Source organism: Drosophila gunungcola, assembly GCF_025200985.1.
Source record: "Drosophila gunungcola strain Sukarami chromosome 2L unlocalized genomic scaffold, Dgunungcola_SK_2 000008F, whole genome shotgun sequence".
Taxonomy (NCBI): domain Eukaryota; kingdom Metazoa; phylum Arthropoda; class Insecta; order Diptera; family Drosophilidae; genus Drosophila; species Drosophila gunungcola.
In genome coordinates, this window is record NW_026453163.1 from 3,068,857 (window position 1) to 3,089,857 (window position 21,001).

Here is a 21,001-nt window from a genome sequence, read left to right on the forward strand (position 1 = left end):
CACTCTATCGTGACCAGGTGTTACTAAATCTTAAATTTGTAGAAGAAGGATTGAGTTTTCCAAACAGATTGAGCTCTTCTGGTACATCTCCCAGCACTTCCTTGAAAAGACCTTTGAGACCCATCATAAGCGTCTTAAAGAGAAATATTAAAATCTATAAAGAACAAAACATCAAATTTTTACGAGAAAATAATGTTTTGAAGAGGCATAGATTTTTATCACAAAAGGAAAAAAAGGAAAGCAGTGAAAAACACAGTTTTGCTCAGAAAAAAACAGAATTAAAGCAATATATTTCCTCTTTGGAAACCCAAATTCATGCTCTGATAAAAAAAAATTATGCCTTTAGTAATAAAAACGATACAAGGGAAATCTTCCAAGCTACACGTCAAAGTGACAGATCTGGTGTCCAAAATCTTAGAGCTTGAAAAGACATGTAGCATGATGAATTTAAATTATTGAAGAAAACGGCTTTGGAATGCTCAGATCTGCTTACCAGCAAGAGCATACTGTAGCAATTAATGAAAGTGTGGCTACATTTCAAAACATTGTTTCTAGAAAAAAGGGAACTCATTACAGAATCAGAAAAAATTAGACTAATTTTAGGTTTTAATATGCCGTCTGAGACATCTTTAAGAAGGTAGTTGCCTTTATAAAAGTTCTAAACTGGCTTGTCAGGCGAACATTTTGAAATATTGGCAGGATTTGTAAACAAAATGAGTGAGTCCGAAAAAACTGCATAATTCTTTTTGATGAAATCGTTGGGTTTGCAGACTTGGGAGACGAGTTTTCAGACGATGACAGATATTCAGGCCAGGTTAAACCCTGGAAATATGTTCTGGGCGCTTTCTTTGTTAACAAGTTGATTCGAGGTCACCACTTTGCGCTTTTGTTTAAGAGTATTCGAAATAATTTCCTGAACAGAGTTGTTTAATTACCTTTGCACCCACTTAAATTTGATGAAATTTCAAATAAGTGTCTCGTATTGGAAGGTTTTCAAGAGATTATAGCATTGACTCATGCGATGTTTCTCGTATGGCTCCAGAGCTATCAGATAAGCACGTTGATCCAAATAATTTTTAAAAAAATGAGTGTAAAATTGGCGACTCAGGTATTTTCAAACACTGTAAGCCACGGAATCAATGTATTGAGAAATGCTGAAAATTTACAAAGTTCTGTCAATGCATTGGCAACTTCAGAATTCCTGAAACAAATGAATGGTGGGTTTGACCTTTTAAATGAAGGCACTTATCGTTCAGATAATATCATGAAATATAAGTTCAAAAATTTCATGCAGTTTTTTGATAAAATAAAGTTTCTAGAGTTCCGCAATACGGGAAAACCGTCAAGTGCAACTTGAGTAGCAAAGCTAAAAGAAAGCTGCCAAAGAATTATTAACGTATGTGATCGACTTTTTCAAAACGAAAACGTTGAATTTATACGTTTAAAAAGGTTTTGTCAAAATCCATTAGAATATTTTTTTGGGTTGTTAAGATCAAAATTTGGTAATTTCACAAATCCAACAGCACAGAAATTACTGTATGCACTAAAAAATTTGTGGGCGACAAAAATAAAAAATGAGAACAAATCAAAAAAACACAAATTGTATTCCTGATAGTGACATTTCCTTAGGCTGGTTTTATGAGCCAGGAATGATCGAGGAAATTGACAAAAGCAGAATACAATTGGAAAGTTGTTTTGAAAAGTCAGAATTTCCATCTCAAATTGTTTTAAAATCAAAAGGGACTGCATGCTACTCGATGCTCGTCGGAAAGCAAGTGACTGGTCTGGGGCTGTCTCCGCTTATATAGGCGCCGGTTAGTGTGACCAGATCGGCCGATGACGCTAATCCCGCTTTGGGTAATCGGGTTATTGGGCGATGATTATCGGCGATCGATAACTCCGTCGAATAAGTGTAACCGGGTGTTGTTGGCCTTGGTCTCGCGTTTTGAATAATTATTCAAAATTAAAGACCAATATTTGGAATGTTCTTATGTTTAATTTTAATGTAAATGTTTGAATATGGTTTGTATTTAGCGGTATATATCCTCATTACAAAATATAAGTTATAATCTTCTAAGATTTTCGGGCAGCTTTTGGATGCGTTACCGCTGACTGTTTAATGTTGGCTTTACATATGGCGCCCTAAAGATCAATTTCTTCTCCTTGGCTTTTAGCTCCTTCGGTATTCTGTCGCAGAAACGAGGCCAAGAAGTCCTTGTCACATCCGATAACATCATCTGGTGGAGGACCCTTCGGATCGTGTGGATAATCGTTCAAATTTGTGGTATCCACCGCGCTTTTCATGTCCGGCTTAATGGGCCCATCAGTACCATTTGTATGGGTAAACAAAAATCAACAAATTAGATTAAATTTTATATTCCTTTAAAGGAAATCTTACTTGTGGTTCTGTATCTCGCTTTCCCTACGCTGGTAGCCCAAACGCTCGGCGGGATTATCCCTACTCAGCTTCGTAATCAGATTGCTGTCATTAAGCGTGATATTCTTGGGGAATTCAATGGCATCGATGCCCTTAAGTATGATGCTGTAGGTGCGCATGGGATCCGAGCCCGTAACTGGAATTGTTCCTATAATTATGAATATACGAGATTGTTTAAACATATATCTTGCTCTTTTATAAAAACTGTAGTGCTCTTCTTTGCAAGCCAGTCGTCAATCAACACCATCAGCTTCCTTATCTTGTCGCATTATGTATGACCTGCTTAAGCACTAAAGATATCCGTAAACTTGCTCATATTCATGATTTTTAGTTCATTTCGTTTTGATTTGCGACAATTCAAAAGTGAACAAACCCAGATCAGCTGTTCGTGCCACTCACATGTCAAAGTAGCATTAGCTAAATTCTAAATGCGCCAATAGAATCAGGCACATTTAAAAAGTTCGCTCATGCTGCAATGGAATCAGGCTATAAAACGAATCAAATTAAATAAAATAAACTGTTATTAAATAGCCTGATTCCATTGACATTTATTTACACATCGACCAACATAAGGCTATATGCGAAATTTGAAAAAAATGTGATAAGCAAATGCGATTAATATCATTCGTTTTAAGAAATATTAGCTTAAAAGAGTTGTAGCGAAAAAGTTGAAACTGATGCAAAAACAGGTGAACGGCCTACAAGAAGAAAACGAACCCAAAAAGAAGAAGAGAAGGCAAAATTCAGTTTTCCCGCAAAGAAAATGGATGTAAACTCAACACTTAATACAATTTTGACATTCGCAAGTGGAAAGTTTTTCCTCTGCTAATGATTTTTCCACTAATGTTGGCCATGGTGACCACCCGAACCGTTAATTTTTGCTGGATTTCGTCCAGCTTTTTGGCCCGCAGCTCAAATGGAAGTGAATACCTTCGCACTCGCATTTGTTGATGTAATTATATTCAAAGGCATTTCTCTTAAATCCGCTGACGTGGACAAAATGCATCTCGCGTTACCTTTGACACTACTCTGAAAATTTAGCGATTTGTAATGAGGTCGAGATATACGTTAAAGACAATAAATTGTTTTCCTCATTGCGTTGCAAACTTGATGGAAATCTTAATACCCTCTGCAATTATGCAAGGGTATAAAAACCACTTTATTTGGTTAGCAATAGTTATTACTTTTATTTTTGCTTCTCAAAATTTGTATTATATTCCATGTTGTCGTCCATTTCGATTCGTTTTTCTCGTGGATTTGAGGAAAAGCCAACTTAGCGGAAACTGAATGTCCTAAATGTCATTGCACTTTGGGGAGTTTGACAGATATTTTTTTGGCATATATTAATATCTCTCAGACTGCGCAAGATATTTCGATGGACTTTTTTTCTAGTGACTATTATTTTGAAAAAGTGGGCGAGTCCTCAGTAATGGTTTAATAGTTTATATTAACGCATTTAATTTTATTTAAATCTGAAAACGATGTACGAACGATTGAATAGCTTAAATGTTTGTAAAAATACATGCATGTGTTTAAAATGTCTTAGATTTAGATGTTTTAAAAAATATTAATTTATGCAAAAGCTGCAAGGGTAACTTCGGCGTACTCTTTCCAACATTTCTGCCGTCTTAAATTTGTAGAAGAAGGATTGAGTTTTCCACATGGATTGAGCTCTCCCAGTCAAGCCCAGGTATCGAGTTTTCCAAACAGATTGAGCTCTTCTGGTACATCTCCCAGCACTTCCTTGAAAAGACCTTTGAGACCCATCATAAGCGTCTTAAAGAGAAATATTAAAATCTATAAAGAACAAAACATCAAATTTTTACGAGAAAATAATGTTTTGAAGAGGCATAGATTTTTATCACAAAAGGAAAAAAAGGAAAGCAGTGAAAAACACAGTTTTGCTCAGAAAAAAACAGAATTAAAGCAATATATTTCCTCTTTGGAAACCCAAATTCATGCTCTGATAAAAAAAAATTATGCCTTTAGTAATAAAAACGATACAAGGGAAATCTTCCAAGCTACACGTCAAAGTGACAGATCTGGTGTCCAAAATCTTAGAGCTTGAAAAGACATGTAGCATGATGAATTTAAATTATTGAAGAAAACGGCTTTGGAATGCTCAGATCTGCTTACCAGCAAGAGCATACTGTAGCAATTAATGAAAGTGTGGCTACATTTCAAAACATTGTTTCTAGAAAAAAGGGAACTCATTACAGAATCAGAAAAAATTAGAATAATTTTAGGTTTTAATATGCCGTCTGAGACATCTTTAAGAAGGTAGTTGCCTTTATAAAAGTTCTAAACTGGCTTGTCAGGCGAACATTTTGAAATATTGGCAGGATTTGTAAACAAAATGAGTGAGTCCGAAAATAACTGCATAATTCTTTTTGATGAAATCGTTGGGTTTGCAGACTTGGGAGACGAGTTTTCAGACGATGACAGATATTCAGGCCAGGTTAAACCCTGGAAATATGTTCTGGGCGCTTTCTTTGTTAACAAGTTGATTCGAGGTCACCACTTTGCGCTTTTGTTTAAGAGTATTCGAAATAATTTCCTGAACAGAGTTGTTTAATTACCTTTGCACCCACTTAAATTTGATGAAATTTCAAATAAGTGTCTCGTATTGGAAGGTTTTCAAGAGATTATAGCATTGACTCATGCGATGTTTCTCGTATGGCTCCAGAGCTATCAGATAAGCACGTTGATCCAAATAATTTTTAAAAAAATGAGTGTAAAATTGGCGACTCAGGTATTTTCAAACACTGTAAGCCACGGAATCAATGTATTGAGAAATGCTGAAAATTTACAAAGTTCTGTCAATGCATTGGCAACTTCAGAATTCCTGAAACAAATGAATGGTGGGTTTGACCTTTTAAATGAAGGCACTTATCGTTCAGATAATATCATGAAATATAAGTTCAAAAATTTCATGCAGTTTTTTGATAAAATAAAGTTTCTAGAGTTCCGCAATACGGGAAAACCGTCAAGTGCAACTTGAGTAGCAAAGCTAAAAGAAAGCTGCCAAAGAATTATTAACGTATGTGATCGACTTTTTCAAAACGAAAACGTTGAATTTATACGTTTAAAAAGGTTTTGTCAAAATCCATTAGAATATTTTTTGGGTTGTTAAGATCAAAATTTGGTAATTTCACAAATCCAACAGCACAGAAATTACTGTATGCACTAAAAAATTTGTGGGCGACAAAAATAAAAAATGAGAACAAATCAAAAAAACACAAATTGTATTCCTGATAGTGACATTTCCTTAGGCTGGTTTTATGAGCCAGGAATGATCGAGGAAATTGACAAAAGCAGAATACAATTGGAAAGTTGTTTTGAAAAGTCAGAATTTCCATCTCAAATTGTTTTAAAATCAAAAGGGACTGCATGCTACTCGATGCTCGTCGGAAAGCAAGTGACTGGTCTGGGGCTGTCTCCGCTTATATAGGCGCCGGTTAGTGTGACCAGATCGGCCGATGACGCTAATCCCGCTTTGGGTAATCGGGTTATTGGGCGATGATTATCGGCGATCGATAACTCCGTCGAATAAGTGTAACCGGGTGTTGTTGGCCTTGGTCTCGCGTTTTGAATAATTATTCAAAATTAAAGACCAATATTTGGAATGTTCTTATGTTTAATTTTAATGTAAATGTTTGAATATGGTTTGTATTTAGCGGTATATATCCTCATTACAAAATATAAGTTATAATCTTCTAAGATTTTCGGGCAGCTTTTGGATGCGTTACCGCTGACTGTTTAATGTTGGCTTTACATATGGCGCCCTAAAGATCAATTTCTTCTCCTTGGCTTTTAGCTCCTTCGGTATTCTGTCGCAGAAACGAGGCCAAGAAGTCCTTGTCACATCCGATAACATCATCTGGTGGAGGACCCTTCGGATCGTGTGGATAATCGTTCAAATTTGTGGTATCCACCGCGCTTTTCATGTCCGGCTTAATGGGCCCATCAGTACCATTTGTATGGGTAAACAAAAATCAACAAATTAGATTAAATTTTATATTCCTTTAAAGGAAATCTTACTTGTGGTTCTGTATCTCGCTTTCCCTACGCTGGTAGCCCAAACGCTCGGCGGGATTATCCCTACTCAGCTTCGTAATCAGATTGCTGTCATTAAGCGTGATATTCTTGGGGAATTCAATGGCATCGATGCCCTTAAGTATGATGCTGTAGGTGCGCATGGGATCCGAGCCCGTAACTGGAATTGTTCCTATAATTATGAATATACGAGATTGTTTAAACATATATCTTGCTCTTTTATAAAAACTGTAGTGCTCTTCTTTGCAAGCCAGTCGTCAATCAACACCATCAGCTTCCTTATCTTGTCGCATTATGTATGACCTGCTTAAGCACTAAAGATATCCGTAAACTTGCTCATATTCATGATTTTTAGTTCATTTCGTTTTGATTTGCGACAATTCAAAAGTGAACAAACCCAGATCAGCTGTTCGTGCCACTCACATGTCAAAGTAGCATTAGCTAAATTCTAAATGCGCCAATAGAATCAGGCACATTTAAAAAGTTCGCTAATGCTGCAGTGGAATCTGGCTATAAAAGGAGTCAAATTAAATAAAATAAACTGTTATTAAATAGCCTGATTCCATTGACATTTATTTACACATCGACCAACATAAGGCTATATGCGAAATTTGAAAAAAATGTGATAAGCAAATGCGATTAATATCATTCGTTTTAAGAAATATTAGCTTAAAAGAGTTGTAGCGAAAAAGTTGAAACTGATGCAAAAACAGGTGAACGGCCTACAAGAAGAAAACGAACCCAAAAAGAAGAAGAGAAGGCAAAATTCAGTTTTCCCGCAAAGAAAATGGATGTAAACTCAACACTTAATACAATTTTGACATTCGCAAGTGGAAAGTTTTTCCTCTGCTAATGATTTTTCCACTAATGTTGGCCATGGTGACCACCCGAACCGTTAATTTTTGCTGGATTTCGTCCAGCTTTTTGGCCCGCAGCTCAAATGGAAGTGAATACCTTCGCACTCGCATTTGTTGATGTAATTATATTCAAAGGCATTTCCCTTAAATCCGCTGACGTGGCCAAAATGCATCTCGCGTTACCTTTGACACTACTCTGAAAATTTAGCGATTTGTAATGAGGTCGAGATATACGTTAAAGACAATGAATTGTTTTCCTCATTGCGTTGCAAACTTGATGGAAATCTTAATACCCTCTGCAATTATGCAAGGGTATAAAAACCACTTTATTTGGTTAGCAATAGTTATTACTTTTATTTTTGCTTCTCAAAATTTGTATTATATTCCATGATGTCGTCCATTTCGATTCGTTTTTCTCGTGGATTTGAGGAAAAGCCAACTTAGCGGAAACTGAATGTCCTAAATGTCATTGCACTTTGGGGAGTTTGACAGATATTTTTTTGGCATATATTAATATCTCTCAGACTGCGCAAGATATTTCGATGGACTTTTTTTCTAGTGACTATTATTTTGAAAAAGTGGGCGAGTCCTCAGTAATGGTTTAATAGTTTATATTAACGCATTTAATTTTATTTAAATCTGAAAACGATGTACGAACGATTGAATAGCTTAAATGTTTGTAAAAATACATGCATGTGTTTAAAATGTCTTAGATTTAGATGTTTTAAAAAATATTAATTTATGCAAAAGCTGCAAGGGTAACTTCGGCGTACTCTTTCCAACATTTCTGCCGTCTTAAATTTGTAGAAGAAGGATTGAGTTTTCCACATGGATTGAGCTCTCCCAGTCAAGCCCAGGTATCGAGTTTTCCAAACAGATTGAGCTCTTCTGGTACATCTCCCAGCAATTCCTTGAAAAGACCTTTGAGACCCATCATAAGCGTCTTAAAGAGAAATATTAAAATCTATAAAGAACAAAACATCAAATTTTTACGAGAAAATAATGTTTTGAAGAGGCATAGATTTTTATCACAAAAGGAAAAAAAGGAAAGCAGTGAAAAACACAGTTTTGCTCAGAAAAAAACAGAATTAAAGCAATATATTTCCTCTTTGGAAACCCAAATTCATGCTCTGATAAAAAAAATTATGCCTTTAGTAATAAAAACGATACAAGGGAAATCTTCCAAGCTACACGTCAAAGTGACAGATCTGGTGTCCAAAATCTTAGAGCTTGAAAAGACATGTAGCATGATGAATTTAAATTATTGAAGAAAACGGCTTTGGAATGCTCAGATCTGCTTACCAGCAAGAGCATACTGTAGCAATTAATGAAAGTGTGGCTACATTTCAAAACATTGTTTCTAGAAAAAAGGGAACTCATTACAGAATCAGAAAAAATTAGAATAATTTTAGGTTTTAATATGCCGTCTGAGACATCTTTAAGAAGGTAGTTGCCTTTATAAAAGTTCTAAACTGGCTTGTCAGGCGAACATTTTGAAATATTGGCAGGATTTGTAAACAAAATGAGTGAGTCCGAAAATAACTGCATAATTCTTTTTGATGAAATCGTTGGGTTTGCAGACTTGGGAGACGAGTTTTCAGACGATGACAGATATTCAGGCCAGGTTAAACCCTGGAAATATGTTCTGGGCGCTTTCTTTGTAAACAAGTTGATTCGAGGTCACCACTTTGCGCTTTTGTTTAAGTCTATTCGAAATAATTTCCTGAACAGAGTTGTTAAATTACCTTTGCACCCACTTAAATTTGATCAAATTTCAAATAAGTGTCTCGTATTGGAAGGTTATTCAAGAGATTATAGCATTGACTCATGCGATGTTTCTCGTATGGCTCCAGAGCTATCAGATAAGCACGTTGATCCAAATAATTTTTAAAAAAATGAGTGTAAAATTGGCGACTCAGGTATTTTCAAACACTGTAAGCCACGGAATCAATGTATTGACAAATGCTGGAAATTTACAAAGTTGGGTTTGACCTTTTAAATGAAGGCACTTATCGTTCAGATAATATCATGAAATATAAGTTCAAAAATTTCATGCAGTTTTTTGATAAAATAAAGTTTCTAGAGTTCCGCAATACGGGAAAACCGTCAAGTGCAACTTGAGTAGCAAAGCTAAAAGAAAGCTGCCAAAGAATTATTAACGTATGTGATCGACTTTTTCAAAACGAAAACGTTGAATTTATACGTTTAAAAAGGTTTTGTCAAAATCCATTAGAATATTGTTTTGGGTTGTTAAGATCAAAATTTGGTAATTTCACAAATCCAACAGCACAGAAATTACTGTATGCACTAAAAAATTTGTGGGCGACAAAATAAAAAATGAGAACAAATCAAAAAAACATAAATTGTATTCCTGATAGTGACATTTCCTTAGACTGGTTTTATGAGCCAGGAATGATCGAGTAAATTGACAAAAGCAGAATACAATTGGAAAGTTGTTTTGAAAAGTCAGAATTTCCATCTCAAATTGTTTTAAAATCAAAAGGGACTGCATGCTACTCGATGCTCGTCGGAAAGCAAGTGACTGATCTGGGGCTGTCTCCGCTTATATAGGCGCCGGTTAGTGTGACCAGATCGGCCGATGACGCTAATCCCGCTTTGGGTAATCGGGTTATTGGGCGATGATTATCGGCGATCGATAACTCCGTCGAATAAGTGTAACCGGGTGTTGTTGGCCTTGGTCTCGCGTTTTGAATAATTATTCAAAATTAAAGACCAATATTTGGAATGTTCTTATGTTTAATTTTAATGTAAATGTTTGAATATGGTTTGTATTTAGCGGTATATATCCTCATTACAAAATATAAGTTATAATCTTCTAAGATTTTCGGGCAGCTTTTGGATGCGTTACCGCTGACTGTTTAATGTTGGCTTTACATATGGCGCCCTAAAGATCAATTTCTTCTCCTTGGCTTGTAGCTCCTTCGGTATTTTGTCGCAGAAACGAGGCCAAGAAGTCCTTGTCACATCCGATAACATCATCTGGTGGAGGACCCTTCGGATCGTGTGGATAATCGTTCAAATTTGTGGTATCCACCGCGCTTTTCATGTCCGGCTTAATGGGCCCATCAGTACCATTTGTATGGGTAAACAAAAATCAACAAATTAGATTAAATTTTATATTCTTTTAAAGGAAATCTTACTTGTGGTTCTGTATCTCGCTTTCCCTACGCTGGTAGCCCAAACGCTCGGCGGGATTATCCCTACTCAGCTTCGTAATCAGATTGCTGTCATTAAGCGTGATATTCTTGGGGAATTAAATGGCATCGATGCCCTTAAGTATGATGCTGTAGGTGCGCATGGGATCCGAGCCCGTAACTGGAATTGTTCCTATAATTATGAATATACGAGATTGTTTAAACATATATCTTGCTCTTTTATAAAAACTGTAGTGCTCTTCTTTGCAAGCCAGTCGTCAATCAACACCATCAGCTTCCTTATCTTGTCGCATTATGTATGACCTGCTTAAGCACTAAAGATATCCGTAAACTTGCTCATATTCATGATTTTTAGTTCATTTCGTTTTGATTTGCGACAATTCAAAAGTTAACAAACCCAGATCAGCTGTTCGTGCCACTCACATGTCAAAGTAGCATTAGCTAAATTCTAAATGCGCCAATAGAATCAGGCACATTTAAAAAGTTCGCTAATGCTGCAATGGAATCTGGCTATAAAAAGGAATCAAATTAAATAAAATAAACTGTTATTAAATAGCCTGATTCCATTGACATTTATTTACACATCGACCAACATAAGCTATATGCGAAATTTGAAAAAAATGTGATAAGCAAATGCGATTAATATCATTCGTTTAAGAAATATTAGCTTAAAAGAGTTGTAGCGAAAAAGTTGAAACTGATGCAAAAACAGGTGAACGGCCTACAAGAAGAAAACGAACCCAAAAAGAAGAAGAGAAGGCAAAATTCAGTTTTCCCGCAAAGAAAATGGATGTAAGCTCAACACTTAATACAATTTTGACATTCGCAAGTGGAAAGTTTTTCCTCTGCTAATGATTTTTCCACTAATGTTGGCCATGGTGACCACCCGAACCGTTAATTTTTGCTGGATTTCGTCCAGCTTTTTGGCCCGCAGCTCAAATGGAAGTGAATACCTTCGCACTCGCAGTTGTTGATGTAATTATATTCAAAGGCATTTCCCTTAAATCCGCTGACTTGGCCAAAATGCATCTCGCGTTACCTTTGACACTACTCTGAAAATTTAGCGATTTGTAATGAGGTCGAGATATACGTTAAAGACAATGAATTGTTTTCCTCATTGCGTTGAAAACTTGATGGAAATCTTAATACCCTCTGCAATTATGCAAGGGTATAAAAACCACTTTATTTGGTTAGCAATAGTTATCACTTTTATTTTTGCTTCTCAAAATTTGTATTATATTCCATGATGTCGTCCATTTCGATTCGTTTTTCTCGTGGATTTGAGGAAAAGCCAACTAAGCGGAAACTGAATGTCCTAAATGTCATTGCACTTTGGGGAATTTGACAGATATTTTTTTGGCATATATTAATATCTCTCAGACTGCGCAAGATATTTCGATGGACTTTTTTTCTAGTGACTATTATTTTGAAAAAGTGGGCGAGTCCTCAGTAATGGTTTAATAGTTTATATTAACGCATTTAATTTTATTTAAATCTGAAAACGATGTACGAACGATTGAATAGCTTAAATGTTTGTAAAAATATATGCATGTGTTTAAAATGTCTTAGATTTAGATGTTTTAAAAAATATTAATTTATGCAAAAGCTGCAAGGGTAACTTCGGCGTACTCTTTCCAACATTTCTGCCGTCTTAAATTTGTAGAAGAAGGATTGAGTTTTCCACATGGATTGAGCTCTCCCAGTCAAGCCCAGGTATCGAGTTTTCCAAACAGATTGAGCTCTTCTGGTACATCTTCCAGCACTTCCTTGAAAAGACCTTTGAGACCCATTATAAGCGTCTTAAAGAGAAATATTAAAATCTATAAAGAACAAAACATCAAATTTTTACGAGAAAATAATGTTTTGAAGAGGCATAGATTTTTATCACAAAAGGAAAAAAAGGAAAGCAGTGAAAAACACAGTTTTGCTCAGAAAAAATCAGAATTAAAGCAATATATTTCCTCTTTGGAAACCCAAATTCATGCTCTGATAAAAAAAAATTATGCCTTTAGTAATAAAAACGATACAAGGGAAATCTTCCAAGCTACACGTCAAAGTGACAGATCTGCTGTCCAAAATCTTAGAGCTTGAAAAGACATGTAGCATGATGAATTTAAATTATTGAAGAAAACGTTTTTGGAATGCTCAGATCTGCTTACCAGCAAGAGCATACTGTAGCAATTAATGAAAGTGTGGCTACATTTCAAAACATTGTTTCTAGAAAAAAGGGAACTCATTACAGAATCAGAAAAAATTAGACTAATTTTAGGTTTTAATATGCCGTCTAAGACATCTTTAAGAAGGTAGTTGCCTTTATAAAGTTCTAAACTGGCTTCTCAGGCGAACATTTTGAAATATTGGCAGGATTTGTAAACAAAATGAGTGAGTCCGAAAAAAACTGCATAATTCTTTTGATGAAATCGTTGGGTTTGCAGGACTTGGGAGACGAGTTTTCAGACGATGACAGATATTCAGGCCAGGTTAAACCCTGGAAATATGTTCTGGGCGCTTTCTTTGTAAACAAGTTGATTCGAGGTCACCACTTTGCGCTTTTGTTTAAGTGTATTCGAAATAATTTCCTGAACAGAGTTGTTAAATTACCTTGCACCCACTTAAATTTGATCAAATTTCAAAATAAGTGTCTCGTATTGGAAGGTTATTTAAGTGATTATAGCATTGACTCATGCGATGTTTCTCGTATGGCTCCAGAGCTATCAGATAAGCACGTTGATCCAAATAATTTTTAAAAAAATGAGTGTAAAATTGGCGACTCAGGTATTTTCAAACACTGTAAGCCACGGAATCAATGTATTGAGAAATGCTGGAAATTTACAAAGTTCTGTCAGTGGGTTTGACCTTTTAAATGAAGGCACTTATCGTTCAGATATATCATGAAATATAAGTTCAAAAATTTCATGCAGTTTTTTGATAAAATAAAGTTTCTAGAGTTCCGCAATACGGGAAAACCGTCAAGTGCAACTTGAGTAGCAAAGCTAAAAGAAAGCTGCCAAAGAATTATTAACGTATGTGATCGACTTTTTCAAAACGAAAACGTTGGAATTTATACGTTTAAAAAGGTTTTGTCAAAATCCATTAGAATATTGTTTTGGGTTGTTAAGATCAAAATTTGGTAATTTCACAAATCCAACAGCACAGAAATTACTGTATGCACTAAAAAATTTGTGGGCGACAAAAATAAAAAATGAGAACAAATCAAAAAAACATAAATTGTATCCTGATAGTGACATTTCCTTAGACTGGTCTTATGAGCCAGGAATGATCGAGTAAATTGACAAAATCAGAATACAATTGGAAAGTTGTTTTGAAAAGTCAGAATTTCCATCTCAAATTGTTTTAAAATCAAAAGGGACTGCATGCTACTCGATGCTCGTCGGAAAGCAAGTGACTGATCTGGGGCTGTCTCCGCTTATATAGGCGCCGGTTAGTGTGACCAGATCGGCCTATGACGCTAATCCCGCTTTGGGTAATCGGGTTATTGGGCGATGATTATCGGCGATCGATAACTCCGTCGAATAAGTGTAACCGGGTGTTGTTGGCCTTGGTCTCGCGTTTTGAATAATTATTCAAAATTAAAGACCAATATTTGGAATGTTCTTATGTTTAATTTTAATGTAAATGTTTGAATATGGTTTGTATTTAGCGGTATATATCCTCATTACAAAATATAAGTTATAATCTTCTAAGATTTTCGGGCAGCTTTTGGATGCGTTACCGCTGACTGTTTAATGTTGGCTTTACATATGGCGCCCTAAAGATCAATTTCTTCTCCTTGGCTTGTAGCTCCTTCGGTATTTTGTCGCAGAAAGGAGGCCAAGAAGTCCTTGTCACATCCGATAACATCATCTGGTGGAGGACCCCTTCGGATCGTGTGGATAATCGTTCAAATTTGTGGTATCCACCGCGCTTTTCATGTCCGGCTTAATGGGGCCCATCAGTACCATTTGTATGGGTAAACAAAAATCAACAAATTAGATTAAATTTTATATTCTTTTAAAGGAAATCTTACTTGTGGTTCTGTATCTCGCTTTCCCTACGCTGGTAGCCCAAACGCTCGGCGGGATTATCCCTACTCAGCTTCGTAATCAGATTGCTGTCATTAAGCGTGATATTCTTGGGGAATTAATGGCATCGATGCCCTTAAGTATGATGCTGTAGGTGCGCATGGGATCCGAGCCCGTAACTGGAATTGTTCCTATAATTATGAATATACGAGATTGTTTAAACATATATCTTGCTCTTTTATAAAAACTGTAGTGCTCTTCTTTGCAAGCCAGTCGTCAATCAGCACCATCAGCTTCCTTATCTTGTCGCATTATGTATGACCTGCTTAAGCACTAAAGATATCCGTAAACTTGCTCATATTCATGATTTTTAGTTCATTTCGTTTTGATTTGCGACAATTCAAAAGTTAACAAACCCAGATCAGCTGTTCGTGCCACTCACATGTCAAAGTAGCATTAGCTAAATTCTAAATGCGCCAATAGAATCAGGCACATTTAAAAAGTTCGCTAATGCTGCAATGGAATCTGGCTATAAAAGGAATCAAATTAAATAAAATAAACTGTTATTAAATAGACATTTATTTACACATCGACCAACATAAGGCTATTTGCGAAATTTGAAAAAAATGTGATAAGCAAATGCGATTAATATCATTCGTTTTAAGAAATATTAGCTTAAAGGAGTTGTAGCGAAAAGTTGAAACTGATGCAAAAACAGGTGAACGGCCTACAAGAAGAAAACGAACCCAAAAAGAAGAAGAGAAGGCAAAATTCAGTTTTCCCGCAAAGAAAATGGATGTAAGCTCAACACTTAATACAATTTTGACATTCGCAAGTGGAAAGTTTTTCCTCTGCTAATGATTTTTCCACTAATGTTGGCCATGGTGACCACCCGAACCGTTAATTTTTGCTGGATTTCGTCCAGCTTTTTGGCCCGCAGCTCAAATGGAAGTGAATACCTTCGCACTCGCAGTTGTTGATGTAATTATATTCAAAGGCATTTCCCTTAAATCCGCTGACTTGGCCAAAATGCATCTCGCGTTACCTTTGACACTACTCTGAAAATTTAGCGATTTGTAATGAGGTCGAGATATACGTTAAAGACAATGAATTGTTTTCCTCATTGCGTTGAAACTTGATGGAAATCTTAATACCCTCTGCAATTATGCAAGGGTATAAAAACCACTTTATTTGGTTAGCAATAGTTATCACTTTTATTTTTGCTTCTCAAAATTTGTATTATATTCCATGATGTCGTCCATTTCGATTCGTTTTTCTCGTGGATTTGAGGAAAAGCCAACTAAGCGGAAACTGAATGTCCTAAATGTCATTGCACTTTGGGGAATTTGACAGATATTTTTTGGCATATATTAATATCTCTCAGACTGCGCAAGATATTCGATGGACTTTTTTTCTAGTGACTATTATTTTGAAAAAAGTGGGCGAAGTCCTCAGTAATGGTTTAATAGTTTATATTAACGCATTTAATTTTATTTAAATCTGAAAACGATGTACGAAACGATTGAATAGCTTAAATGTTTGTAAAAATATATGCATGTGTTTAAAATGTCTTAGATTTAAAAAATATTAATTTATGCAAAAGCTGCAAGGGTAACTTCGGCGTACTCTTTTCAACATTTCTGCCGGTATCTCGCTCATGAAAGCTTCTATGTTGGCTTCCAATACTCCAATTGTTGCGGGCTCGTCCCTATAGACATGAGCCTTGAAATGGCCCCACAAATATTAAATCTGAGGGCGTTAGATCACACGATCTAGGCGGGTCAATTGATCGGACCGAGCACTCATTTTAAAAGTAAAATTCAATAATTTGGAACCTTTGTTGTTTGTTAAAACGATTCATGGTTAAGTTATAAGCCTAGCTGAAATATAACCAGGGTTTCAATACAAAAAACTAGCGTTAACTGTAAAAACTAGGGCCTGACAAAAAGGAAGTTGGCAAAAAATAACCCATTATTTTCTACATAAAGGATGCCTTTGAAATCTGAATCAAGCTAAAGTACTTTTTAACGCTGTTTTCTAAACATATCTAGGTTAGTTGAACATTGAAATTCGAACCCTTTGGACAGTCCACTAGACGACAAAAATTCAAATTTTAGTTTTATTTTTCCGTGCTAAGCAATCACCGTGAGTTGATCCTTTTTTTGTGTTTCTATTTTGTCCTAATATTTATTTTTGTAGGACAAAGCAAATCACCATGTGCAGCTTTCCCTGCTATCCTTGCGCCGCTTTGTGTCCCTGCGGAGGAAGTGGACCAAGTGGCTTCTATGATCCTTGTTTTGGCCCCTACAACGGTCCTTTTAAACTCTTGGTGTGGGGCAAGCGGTCCTGGTTTCTGGGGGGGTGGTGCTGCTAATTTTTGTCGTGGGTTGCAAGACCAAAAAGAAGCTTTAGCAGCTTTAGTTGCTTGCACAAAATCGGAACCGTCAACAAACTCTACTCCTAATATGAATTTCCAGTCGAATCTCTTGCAATGGCTTAAAACGGAAAAATAAAAATGTCCAAGGACGTAATCTTCTTTGTATACAAACAACTAATTGCATTTTTTTTTCATTCAGAGTCTTGGCTGGCATTTCGGTCAACATAATAAAACTACCATTGTGTAGCTGTGTTCTAACATGTGAAGACTTTCACGCTTTGATCTTCCTTTTAGCTGCTACAGTTTTCAAGGAATTTATTATCGCTTAAAACGAACTTCTAAAATAATAAATTTATTTTAAAAATAGTAATAGAGTCCAATAGCTAAGGTCTAACCATGTCTGAAAATTATGTGATAGACTTTCACGATTTGTGGGCGTGGCTCCGTTTTTAAACTTGCGCTGCGTAAGCGTCTGACTCTATAGACTAGACCTTTTGGCTTGAAAAAGCTTCGTCCAAGTTCCAAGCAATTGCGCTTCTCAATTATTAATTGTAATTATTGTGGATTATAATCCTAATTCTGAAAACGAAAGTTGCGATGGAAGCTCTGATAGCGATTGATCTGTATTCCTTTTCAATTCGTAATAAATGTTTCATATTCATTTTCGTAATCAGTGACCCAAATAAACTTATAATATGAATTTCAGCACAAACGTTATATTTTTGAGACAAATGGCCGCTATTTTTTGTCCGCCATTTTGAATTTTAAATTTTTCTTTTCATTTTCGTAACCAGCGACCAAAATAATTATAAATCCAAAACGTTTGATAATAATCTATTACCTTAAAATTTAAAAAGAGGTTTTAATCATTTTTAGTCACAAAATTTGATATCAGATATTTTGTATGTTGAAGGTGCGATCATCACGACTTTTATACTTCGTAAAAAGGTTTTTTTTTTTGTATCAGAACTTTTTGTTTGAAGTATAGTCGAAGTAATCCAATATTATTACCATGACTTTAAAACTTAACCAACAAGAATGGAAGCAAACTTTAACAAGCCTTACCCTTTCATATATTTCAATCAATAAATATTTTTTAGAACAACAATATTCCGATTTTAATGGTTTTATGTCTTAAAAAAGATTAGATTTTAATAAAATTAGAACCGTAATTCTGAAATTTTTCATAACATCGTTGCTTTTAAAATATTTGCTTCCATCATTTCATAATTTACTATACGTTTTATTATTTTAGGAATTTAATTTTAAAAAAATGTATATTTTACAAATATTAAGTAAAAATGTTTTTGTTTTAACCTGAAACCATTTTTTTTATAACATTTTCCTAACTCCTCCTTTAGGAAGATATTTTTGCAAGATCAGCGTTAACTGAGAAAAGTTTCGGTTTTTATTGCTTAATAACTTTCAAAACATTCTACGCAGAAAATATGTTTATATACTTAAAGTTAAGGAATTTCAAGGGGTATAAACGTGAAAAGTAAAACAAAAATAAGTTTTTAATAGCTTGCAAATAAATTAAAAAAAAACAAAATTAAATAACTTTTTAAGTATTTTAACAAGCATAATTTTGTTAAGGTAGCATGATTAGCATTTACAGTACCTTTTTAATGACATATTTAACTGTTAGCTTTACTTTAGCAGAAAAAAATCGTCTAGAACAAATTTTTTTTGAATCGACCTGCCCAACACATGAAAATTACTCCAGAACTCTAAAACAAGTCTTTAAAATTTTTTGAAACTGACAGACACTATAAAATTTTTCATTTTGAGATTTACCAAAAAAATGAATTTTGTAATTCCTTTTTTTAACGGAGCATCGGATCCAAACAATTGAGTGTAATTTGACACTCATTTTCAACAGAATTTTAACGGACTTAAAAAAGTGGGGCTCAAGAAAAATTTTATAAATAATTAATGTGTGAGTTAACTAAATCGTTATATGTTTCAAATCGAAAATGTTCAATACTGTGAAAATTTTGTTTACAAATGATTAACAAACAAAGCAAATTATTACTTAGTAATTAAAATTAGCCGTTATCTCTAATTGCTTAAAATACTTTGTTTCGTTTGTGAAACGAAAACTCGTTATATAGACTGTAATGTTATAGATGTAAACACATTATGAAACCCTTTTCTGGCGTTTGGTTCCAACTTATATACTACCTGCAACAAGAAGACAACTTTCTTACGCTTCTTTGCGTAGAAGCGGACGGACGGACATGTCTAGATCGACACTCCTGGTGATGCTGATCAAGAATATATATACTTTATCGAAAATGTCCCCTTCTGACTAAAATTAGAATACCCTTTGCAAGAGTGTAAAAATAATGTAATGTGGTGCATATTTAAAGTAACTAAAAAGCGCAAGGGATGAAAATCAAAGCGAAAAATATTTAAATTGAGAACAAAATATTTGGATTTTTTACAAGTGTACTACTTACCTCCATTAAGTATACAATAAATATACATGAAAATATTTAAAATAAAACACAGAAAATCTTTAACCCAAAAAAAATAATATAATATAATATAATAATTTTTTAAAAATTAAATATAACTGTTATTGAATCTTATTTTGGTTTGTCATTTTTTTATCTGTTTATTATTTTTATCTGTTTAAATTTAATTAGTTTAGCTGGCTGCTGTTTAGCGTCGCAAATAAGCCCATTAGCAGCTTTGGTTGCTTTACTCCACCAAAAGCTCACCATTAAGCTCAGATTAACTTTTTGGTGGACACAACTAATTAGAGGCGAAGATATCAAAGCTTTGCTCGGCCACTGAATTTAAACTATTTATTGGCAATATTCAAAATGATCAATTGCGCATATATGCTAATTCAAGAGCCTGCAGTCCATATGGTATTTTTACATTTTTAATCGTTTTTTGATCGGCAACCATTCTTGGTATACAGCAATCGAAATTGGCGTTCGTTTGGTGTGCATAAATTGGTTATTTTACTTTGGTTTTTGTTAAATGTGGTTCGCTAATTGGTTAATTAAGTTGGACCTGGGGCAAAAAGTATCAACGAAGATATATTTTTATGCAAGCCAAGCCATTTTTTGTCAAATTGGATATTTGTTGCTGTGCGAATTTATTTTTAAATGGCATAATTAAAACGGATAACGCCTCTTTTGTTGGCCATCTGGCTCCTCTTTTTTTCGTTCAAAATTTGTTTGAAGTAGGCTAAGCAAATTCGCTATACCTCATGAATAGATTTCTTTTAAGTGAAAGATGCTTTAAGAGGCTGCATTCATGCATTAAACATTAACCAATATGCAGCTTCGATTAGTTTATACAACAATAAACAAAGCGCAGACATGGGACGTCTGAAGGTCGTACACAAAAAAAAATGATAACCATATTTGTGACACATAAAGATGTCTAACAAATTCAACATTAACTTGAAACTTGATCTTATTTTATCGGAAAATGATTCCGAAATAATAATCAAGCTTAATAAATCTATTAATATTTATAAAAATCTCGCAAAAATTATTTTGATTTATCAAATTATGTTCATCAACTTTTTTTATCAGTTTCTGCGCTAGTTAATGGCTATGATACACGACCGATCAAAAATAGATGTCGAAGATTGGGTAAAGTGCCACCTCACGATTGGGCAAAAAACTGGCAAATAACCCGGCCAAAAAATGCGAAAAGTGCGAGAAAAAGTGACTTAATTGAATGTAATATGATCTTTCGAAAACACTTAAACTCCAGCCGGGCTGCTTCACAATCGAAGCAATCGAGTAAAGCCACTGCAAACGCCCAGCAGCGGCTAAGACTGCTCGGGTATTTCGATTTCATTAGTTACAAGTTCACTGGGGCTGAGGCTTAAGCCGAGCTTAAATCCTTGAGCCGCGCTTGGTCAAGCGTGTAGTTTGGCCATTAGCACTGGCTAATAGGCAAACAAACTAATTTCCGCTAGCTGCAGCAGCGAGCGTGGATCAGTTGACCTTTGACATTAACCGTCACCGGCGGAGGCCCTTTAATCGCTGCGTGGCCCGCTGTCGCGCATGCAAATGAGTGTTGGTGGTCGGACACTCAATCAGTTG

At 35.1% G+C, this 21,001-nt stretch overlaps 1 pseudogene; it reads left to right on the forward strand.

Annotated features, from left to right (window-relative positions):
• The first annotated feature begins 16,753 nt into the window (after window positions 1-16,753).
• Window positions 16,754-17,095, forward strand: LOC128253317 (male-specific sperm protein Mst84Dd-like; annotated as a pseudogene).
• Window positions 17,096-21,001: the final 3,906 nt, after the last annotated feature.